The sequence below is a fragment of the Carlito syrichta genome, unplaced genomic scaffold, assembly GCF_000164805.1.
Source record: "Carlito syrichta isolate Samal-C Ts95f unplaced genomic scaffold, Tarsius_syrichta-2.0.1 Scaffold301626, whole genome shotgun sequence".
Lineage (NCBI taxonomy): Eukaryota > Metazoa > Chordata > Mammalia > Primates > Tarsiidae > Carlito > Carlito syrichta.
Genome location: NW_007245722.1, coordinates 86,180 through 93,927, shown reverse-complemented (window position 1 = coordinate 93,927; position 7,748 = coordinate 86,180).

Sequence of the window (7,748 nt, the reverse complement as noted above, 5' to 3'; positions counted from 1 at the left end):
TTTTGATTTATTGTAGAGATGAGGTCTTGCTGCCCAGGCGGGTCTCGAACCTGCGGGCTCAGGCAATCCACTCGCCTCAGCCTCTCAAAGCGCAGGATTACAGGCTGAGCCACCGATCCCGGCTCAAAGCTGGTTTTTAAGAGATAATTGTTGATTGGTTCTTAATACTGAAGTTTGAAGAGGAGTTGTTCTTAAATGTCTTCCTGTTGCCGTGTATTCTGGAAATGTACCTGCACGACTGTCTCCAAACCTCCGTGCCTCTGTCTTGCCTGCAAGGCACTGTGCTGACACGCTGAAGGAGGACCTGTCTGGGACCTACCTGTCACCTGCTTATCTCCACGGTGTCTTTCCTCCCTTTGTGACTGTCACTTACAAGGCTATTTAGTCTAAAAGGATAATCTTTGAACATGGAAGGGCTGTATTGTCATGGGTGTGTTTGTCTGGAGTAACTTGCTGTAGCCTATATTAGATGGATAATGGTATCATATTCAACATTTGTATTAGTATTTAATCAACAATCTATAAATGCATCTCTATATTATATATAATTGTGCCAGTAGATAGTGTGTGGAAATTGAGAACTCATTCCATGTTTCTCGAATTCCTGCTACATGAATGCTCCTCATATTATGCAGGGGGCCAAAAAGTATGTGTATGGGGGCAGGGTGGGGTCTCTGAGGGCTTCCTCACCTGCTGAGGGCCTCCTGATATCATGATCTTTTGCCTCCAGCCCATCAGGGTAAGAAAACTCACACTCCCAGCCTCATCTTCAGCCATTGATTGTGTCCTCTGAATATCTCTAAAATCCACAATTCACAAAACCCTATGTTACCCGTGAGGAAGAAGGATAACCTCAGTTTTCTTTTTTTCTGGGCCACCATATTTATTTTTCTGATAATGCTTAATGCAAAGGAGAGGTAATGCTAATCACTGTGCCTCTGGATGGTCTTTCTGTCCTGTATCCACAAGCCATATGCAATCTCCCATACTATTCCATCAGCCTTTCCTGTTGGGGACAGAGGCCAGTTGTCTGCTGTAAATGTATCTACATGCCTTAGTCACTTAGCCTGGTGTACCAATCAATAAAATGGTGTTTAATCAGTAATACTCATTTTTCATGGATCCATGCTGAATCCCAGTAATAACTATCAACCATTTGTCTAGTAAGCCCTTCTAGACTTTGTTATCTGATTTATAGGTTGATAGTTTTTAAAATTCGAGAGAGGACCCCCAAAAATCTAGAATTTGCTATTTAAAAATTATGTATTTATTCTTACGTGTTTAAACTTCAGTCACTTTCTAAGTACTTGCCATTTGATGCAATATACCTATCGAGATGCTTTTTCCACTGCTCAAAACGGTTTTTGAACTTGTAAATTTTGATGCCTTTTAGTGCTTCTGCTGCTTTTTGTTTCACCTCTTCCACGTTGGCAAAACGTTTCCCTTTGAAGACTCTTTTCATCCTGGGAATCAAACAAAAAGTTGCTCAAGGTGAAACTGGATGAATAGTGAGGGTAGGGCCTAGGGGTCATGCCATCTTTGGTCAAAAACTTGAACACTCAGTGTGGGTAGGTGTGCCTGTAAATTACAAACACTTGAAAGAATCTAAAAAAAAGAAATTCCCTAGACTATGTCTTCTTTGTTAAAATCAGTTCAGAACCAGATACCAGAGTAAAGGCACACATTTGCTGAAAGATTAATTGCCTGATTTTCAATACAATTTCTGTGCTTCCCGACATGACCAATGGGAAATAGCAAGTGAGATCGTATTTGGTTATTCTTGTGTCATCTTTTCCAAGAAAACCCTTTCCTCGACATTTCATGTGAAGTTTTATATTTGCCAACTTGGTATCACTTCAGGCAAGAACTCACAAATAAGAGTGAACTCAAAATAAAGCTCAACAACAAAGAAAGGAGGTGAGTAACTTACCAGTATTCAAAAACTTTCTCCAGAGGCCTGGATAATCCTCTCTAACAGGTCTCTGGTGAGCTGTCTCAAGGAACATGCTTCCCTACCACTTATAGAACCTAAAAGCTACTTTTCTTAGTATGGGGAGGAGTAATTGAAGGCCCTTGGAAAAGCTGGGAAAAACAGGCCTTCCGAGTCTTAGCAAACCGCCTGGGATTTCTCTTTCCTTCTAGGATTGAATCCAACACCCCAGCAACCACAGTTCCATTTCCCTGTGACTATCTGGCACTGGTCACGGTGCAGAACCTTTGCAAGTTGTCAAGGGACGTGAGGAGCTGAAATCAAGAAGAGGCGGTCCACACAGGCTGGCTCCCCAGGCCGCCCATATGCCCACCGTTTCTCTTCAGGCAGAAACGCAAAACCGCAGGGCAGGCTTTGCAATGTCCCCGCTGTTAAAGAAGCAGAACAAAATCAGAAGTCCATAATTATCTTTCTGTCTCAATCTGTGGGACCATATACGTGGGTAGGGGGCACATTGTTCTTGGAATGGATCCAGAACAGAGTAGCTATTATAATAACGGAACGTAAGTTTTGGAAGGTGATCTTTATCAGTAAAAAGATATTCATCCCTGGGCAACCGAAAAGGTGACTAGCTGGGCAACAGATAGATGCACAGTAGGCTTAGGTTTGCCTAATCCTCATCAACAAAAGCTTCAATAACTTTTCACAAGCCAGATGAGAGTACTCTGGGGAGTGTGGTCAGCCTTCAGGGGTCTCACAGAGCACCAGGAGCTCAATCAGGGCCTCGGACATTGTCATGGTATAGCAGAATGGGACAAATGCTCAAATATATTTCTTGTATGATTGAGTGAATGAACACAGAAACACATGAGCAACTGCTTCGAGGTCAGCAGTTGGCCCCATGGCAATCACCTGGAATGACAAATTGTTTCTCTCCCAGTAACTCTGTGGCAGAAAGGGGGGCTTGGTAGCAGTTAAAGTTATTTTCTTTTGAAAGCCAAGTGGCAAGCTTTAAAGACTCACCAGGCACCAGGCCGGTTTTGTTTAAGAAAAACCAAATGGCCAGAGACTGGCCATTTCATGGAAAAGTAAAAAAGTAACTATTCACAGACTTATCCAAAACCCCTCTTTTGAAGTTAACAGTTTACAATCCTACACTTTGCATTTCCTGGAAACCATTTGTTCTTTTAAAAAATCTGATTTTGCTAAGTATAACCTTGTAAGATTCCAAAGGAAATATGTAATCACTCAACACGACCTCTTCCCTTATCTAAACAAGGGTATAAGACCTCACTTCTCCCGTTCTGGGGGGCTTGACTTGGATGCTTTAGCCCTCGAGCCCACCGGTGTAATAAAGCTGCCACTTCCTATAATAGTCTCGGTGTCACAGTCTCTCTATTTTCCCGCTGCAATGGCTGTTTTTACAGGTCCATGGGATGGCAAGGAGCTGCTGGGTGCCAGGATTGTCCATTGAGATGGGGTTTGAATGCAGAACTTGTGTTGGTGACGATTTAAAAATTATATTATTAGCCAGCTGCGGTGGCTCACACTTGTAATCCCAGTGCTTTGGGAGGCTGAAGCAGGAGTATTGCTTGAGGTCAGGTGTTCTGGGCAACAGAGTAAGACCTTGTCTATATAAATAGATAAATAAAAGTATATTATTTACAGGATCATATTAAGGGTCAATTTGGACACTACACTATAAATAAATAGACATTATTCACAGTTCTATGTTAAGGGCGAGCTTAGACACTATACAAGCACCAGGTTAATTTATGCTGCTCATAGACCTCTTCCTGGTTAGGCATACAGAGAACCAACAAAGGAGCACTGAGGGTTTATGCTAGTGACCAGCAAACAAAACCCAAAACCTTTTAAGTCAGAAAAAACTTTTACATCAGAATTGCATTCAGATTGCATTCAGACATTGCCTATGGGGATAAGACAAAGTATTTAAACAGTTCTCTGCAGTTGCAAAGAAAACAGTGACACTTTGGATTTTCATATTATTATGCCTTATTGCTCCTTAAACCAAAGTGCATTTGCTCTGTCATTTTAGAAAAAGATGGGCGTGATTTAAGAAGCCAAGAAGTCAACCAAACTTCCACCCTTTAAAACCAGATGGAGAATTTCATTCTGGTTCTTGACTCAAGAAAGATCCCAGTAGTTTTAAGAAGGAAACAGTTTGCCACGTGGGTGAGAGATGATTGTTCTACAAGATGAAGGGTCAGTAAGAGCAAGTGAGGAATACTCAGAGCCGGGAGGCAAGCAAAAGAAGAAAGCAGGAAAGGAGATGCCGGCAAAGTGGGTGGGGAAAGGGTCAGAAGATTTCCCTTTCCAAGTGCATTTGCCACTTCTCCCCTTACTAAGTTCCCATTAAAGACATTTAGAAACTTCAATTGCCCAAACTCTTTAATCATGTAGCTTAAAATCCCATAGCCTAGGATGGCTGCTATCAAAACACCAGAAAATAAGAAGCATTGGTGAGGAAATGGTAGCATCAGAACCCTTGTGCAGTGCTGGTGGGGATATAAAATGGTGCAGCCACTGTGGAAAAGAGTATGACGGTTCCTCAAAAAACGGAAAGTAGAATTACCATATGATATAATGCAACAAGTCTTTTTCTGAGCATAAAACACAAACCAAAAACAGAGACTTGAAGAGATATTGGCACACCCATGTTCATAGCTGCATTATTCACAATAGCCAAAATGCAGAAACAATCCAAACGTCCCTCTACCTTTAAATGAATAAACGAAATGTGGTCTATCCATACAGTGGAATATTATTCAGCCTTAAAGAGGAAGGGGACCGGGCTCAGTGGCTCAGCCTGTAGTCTCAGCACTTTGGGAGGCTGAAGCGAGTAGTTTGCCTGAACTTGTCAGTTCAAGACCAGCCTGGGCAACTTGGCGAGACCTTGTCTCTACAATAAATAAAAAATTAGCCGGGCATAGTAGCGCTCGCTTATAGTTCTGGCTGTTTGGAAGCCTGAGGCAGAAGAATCGCTGGAGCCCAGCAGGTCAACGCTGGGGTGGCCGTGAGCATGCTACTTCACTCCAACCTGGGCGACAGAGTGAGACTCCAACTCAAAAAAAAAAAAAAAAAAAGCAAGGGAATTCTGACACATGGATGAAACTTGAGGACATTATGCTGAGTGAAACAAACCGATCTCAAAAAGAAAAATGACATATGATTCCACTTCTGTGTGGTAGCTAGAGTACTTGAATTCATAGAGACAGAAAGTAGAAGGTTTTCCCAGAGGCTGGGGAAATGAGAAGATGGGGGAATTATTGTTTAATAGGTCCAGACTTTAAGTTTTATAGGATGGAAAATCTCTGGAGATGGTTAGCGGTGAAAGCAGAACAGCAATATGATTGTACATTTTTAAATGGTTAAAATGGTAAATTTTATGTTTTTTTTTTTTTTACTACAATTAAAAAGAAAGTCCCAGAGACCACAGGACAGGTTCCTCTCCTGGAGTCCTGAGTCCCAGCCTGCCATATCTCCACACACTGCCTTGGAACACAATGGGTGACACTTGGATCTTGCTGGAAATGCAAATTATATATGATATATTCCTGGTTTCACCCAGACCTCCTGAATCAGAAACTCTGGGCCCAGGAATTAGGATTGAAACAAGCCCACCAGGAGATTCTGATGTCCCTCAAGTCTGAGAACCACTGCCCTCGGGTCACAGAAGTGGAACAGTTAGAAGGGGTTTGTGTTGAGATTCAGGAGATGTTTTGAAGACAGAGAACATGTGTCGTGGGAGTGGGCTGGATGTGGGTGGACATTGAGAGGAATCAGAACACTGAGAGGCTGAACAGATACTTGTTTAATGAATGACTGCTCTTAGACTTCTGTTTTACTCTTGAGTCAAAAAAAAAAAAAAGCACACTTTCTTTAAGCATTAAGTTGGAGAAGAGGAAACAGGTTAGGGTGGTTAATAAACAATCCTTAGAAATCTGGGCACGGTAGGTTTTACTCAAATGTAATCTCCAAAGACTCAAATGTGTGGTGCAGTCTTGAATTTACCTCCTGAAGGCCTATGGTCTCACACAAAACCCACACGTGGGAACACACCACACCCCAGAGGGTTCTACACACACCTCTTCTTTCTTTATGTGCTGAAGTTGGGGGGAAATGATGCAGAATGTGACCAGGTACCCACAACTTTCCTGGGACGGAGGACTTTCTACTTCGAAACTGGGACAGTCCTGGGCAAACCAGAATAGAAGAGGGTCACCCTTGTTATAACACAGATTCACAGAATTTTCAAACCCAAGGGAAGCATACAGCCCATCTAGTCTATGGTTCTCTACGCTGGGCTGCAGATTAGAATTACTGGAGGAGCTTTGGGAAAAAAAAATCGACCTCTAGGCCTCACATTAGACCAACTAAGTCAGTGTGTCTGTGTGCAAGGCCAGGCATCGACATTTTCAAAAAGCTCCCAAGGGATTGTGATGAGCACCCGGCACGGAGAACAACAAATCGAATGCAGCTTCTTTGCTCAATGGCTGAGAAATCTGATGCCACAAAAGCTACCTGTCCAAGGTCACACAGGGTTCAAAACTCAGGGTTCCTAACTCTTCGGCCCATGTTCTTTCCATCCAACACGATCCTTTTATAGGCATGAATCCCCCATTTGCTTCTTGAACTCGACTCCCTGCCTGGCGCTATTGATCAGGGCAACTTGCCCACACACCCCAGCGTGGCCCTCAGTGAGCTTCCAGTGGTATGTGCTCAAGGTAGAGCCCCAGACCCTTCTTAGGTCCCTCCTGTCTCCCTCCCTGCCACCTGCTCAAGTTCCCTCAGTCCCTAAGCTGGCCTTTCAGATTCAGCCCCCATTTCTTGCCCAGGGCTCCCCTTTGCTCCTGTTTACGGATGCAGCCTCCTCTGATGCAGCCCACTGTCGTGTCAGTTTCTGTCGTCCATCTGCATGGACACCAGGACAGCTCACCTGGGCCAGGAACTCACCATGGCATTGGCCTGTCAGGTCAGAGTTCCCACCTGGTTTTGGCGGAAAGCCAAGCCGCAGGCCTGGCAAACCTGCCTGGGCTCACCTGTGGTTCTGGCCAGGATGCAGCACTGAGAACCATGGTGGTGGTGACAATGAAGGAAGCCTGCATCATTAACAGGATGGAGTAAAACCTTCGCGGAGAAGTGGGAAGAGAACAGGTGAGAGCGAAAGGGAAAGAGTAACAAGAAGTACCAATGCTGGATCCCCTGCCCTGCCTAGGTGCCCAAAGTCCCCCCATGATGCCATGGTTCCAAGCCTTCTGGGGCCTTGGGCCCTTGGTGTCATGAGGGCACCTGATGGCCACCTCCTTTTCTGCAGTAGCTCAGCGTGGTTTGGCTCCACTGCCACCCAGTGTTTTCTCCCGGTCCTGTGGTAGGTCCCCTTGGGGGAGGATGCTGGTGGTCAATGGTCTGTGACCGTGGCCTTCCTTCAGAGCCCCACAGCCCGTCTCAGCCCTGCTGAACCCAAATTCCCAGGGAAAGTGTTCAGGAATGTGTCTGTCAAAACTTCTCAGATGGTTTAGGACACACAGGTAGGTTTAGGAAAAGCTGCTGTAAGTGATACTTCAGAGACAGATTCTTCCTGTTCAAGCTCTTCTTCCTGTGGTGTACCCTGGGTTCCTGGTGCCAGCAGGGGTCTGGGCCCTATGACTTTTCTGATTTGGGCACCACCTGTCACCCTCACCTGCTTCATGAGCTCTTCGGGCTTGTGAGTCGAGGGGGCGATGTTGGACCAACAGCCCATTGCCTTCCAATGCTTAGGCTTGGATTCAGGCAGGCTGTTACTATTTTATTTAAC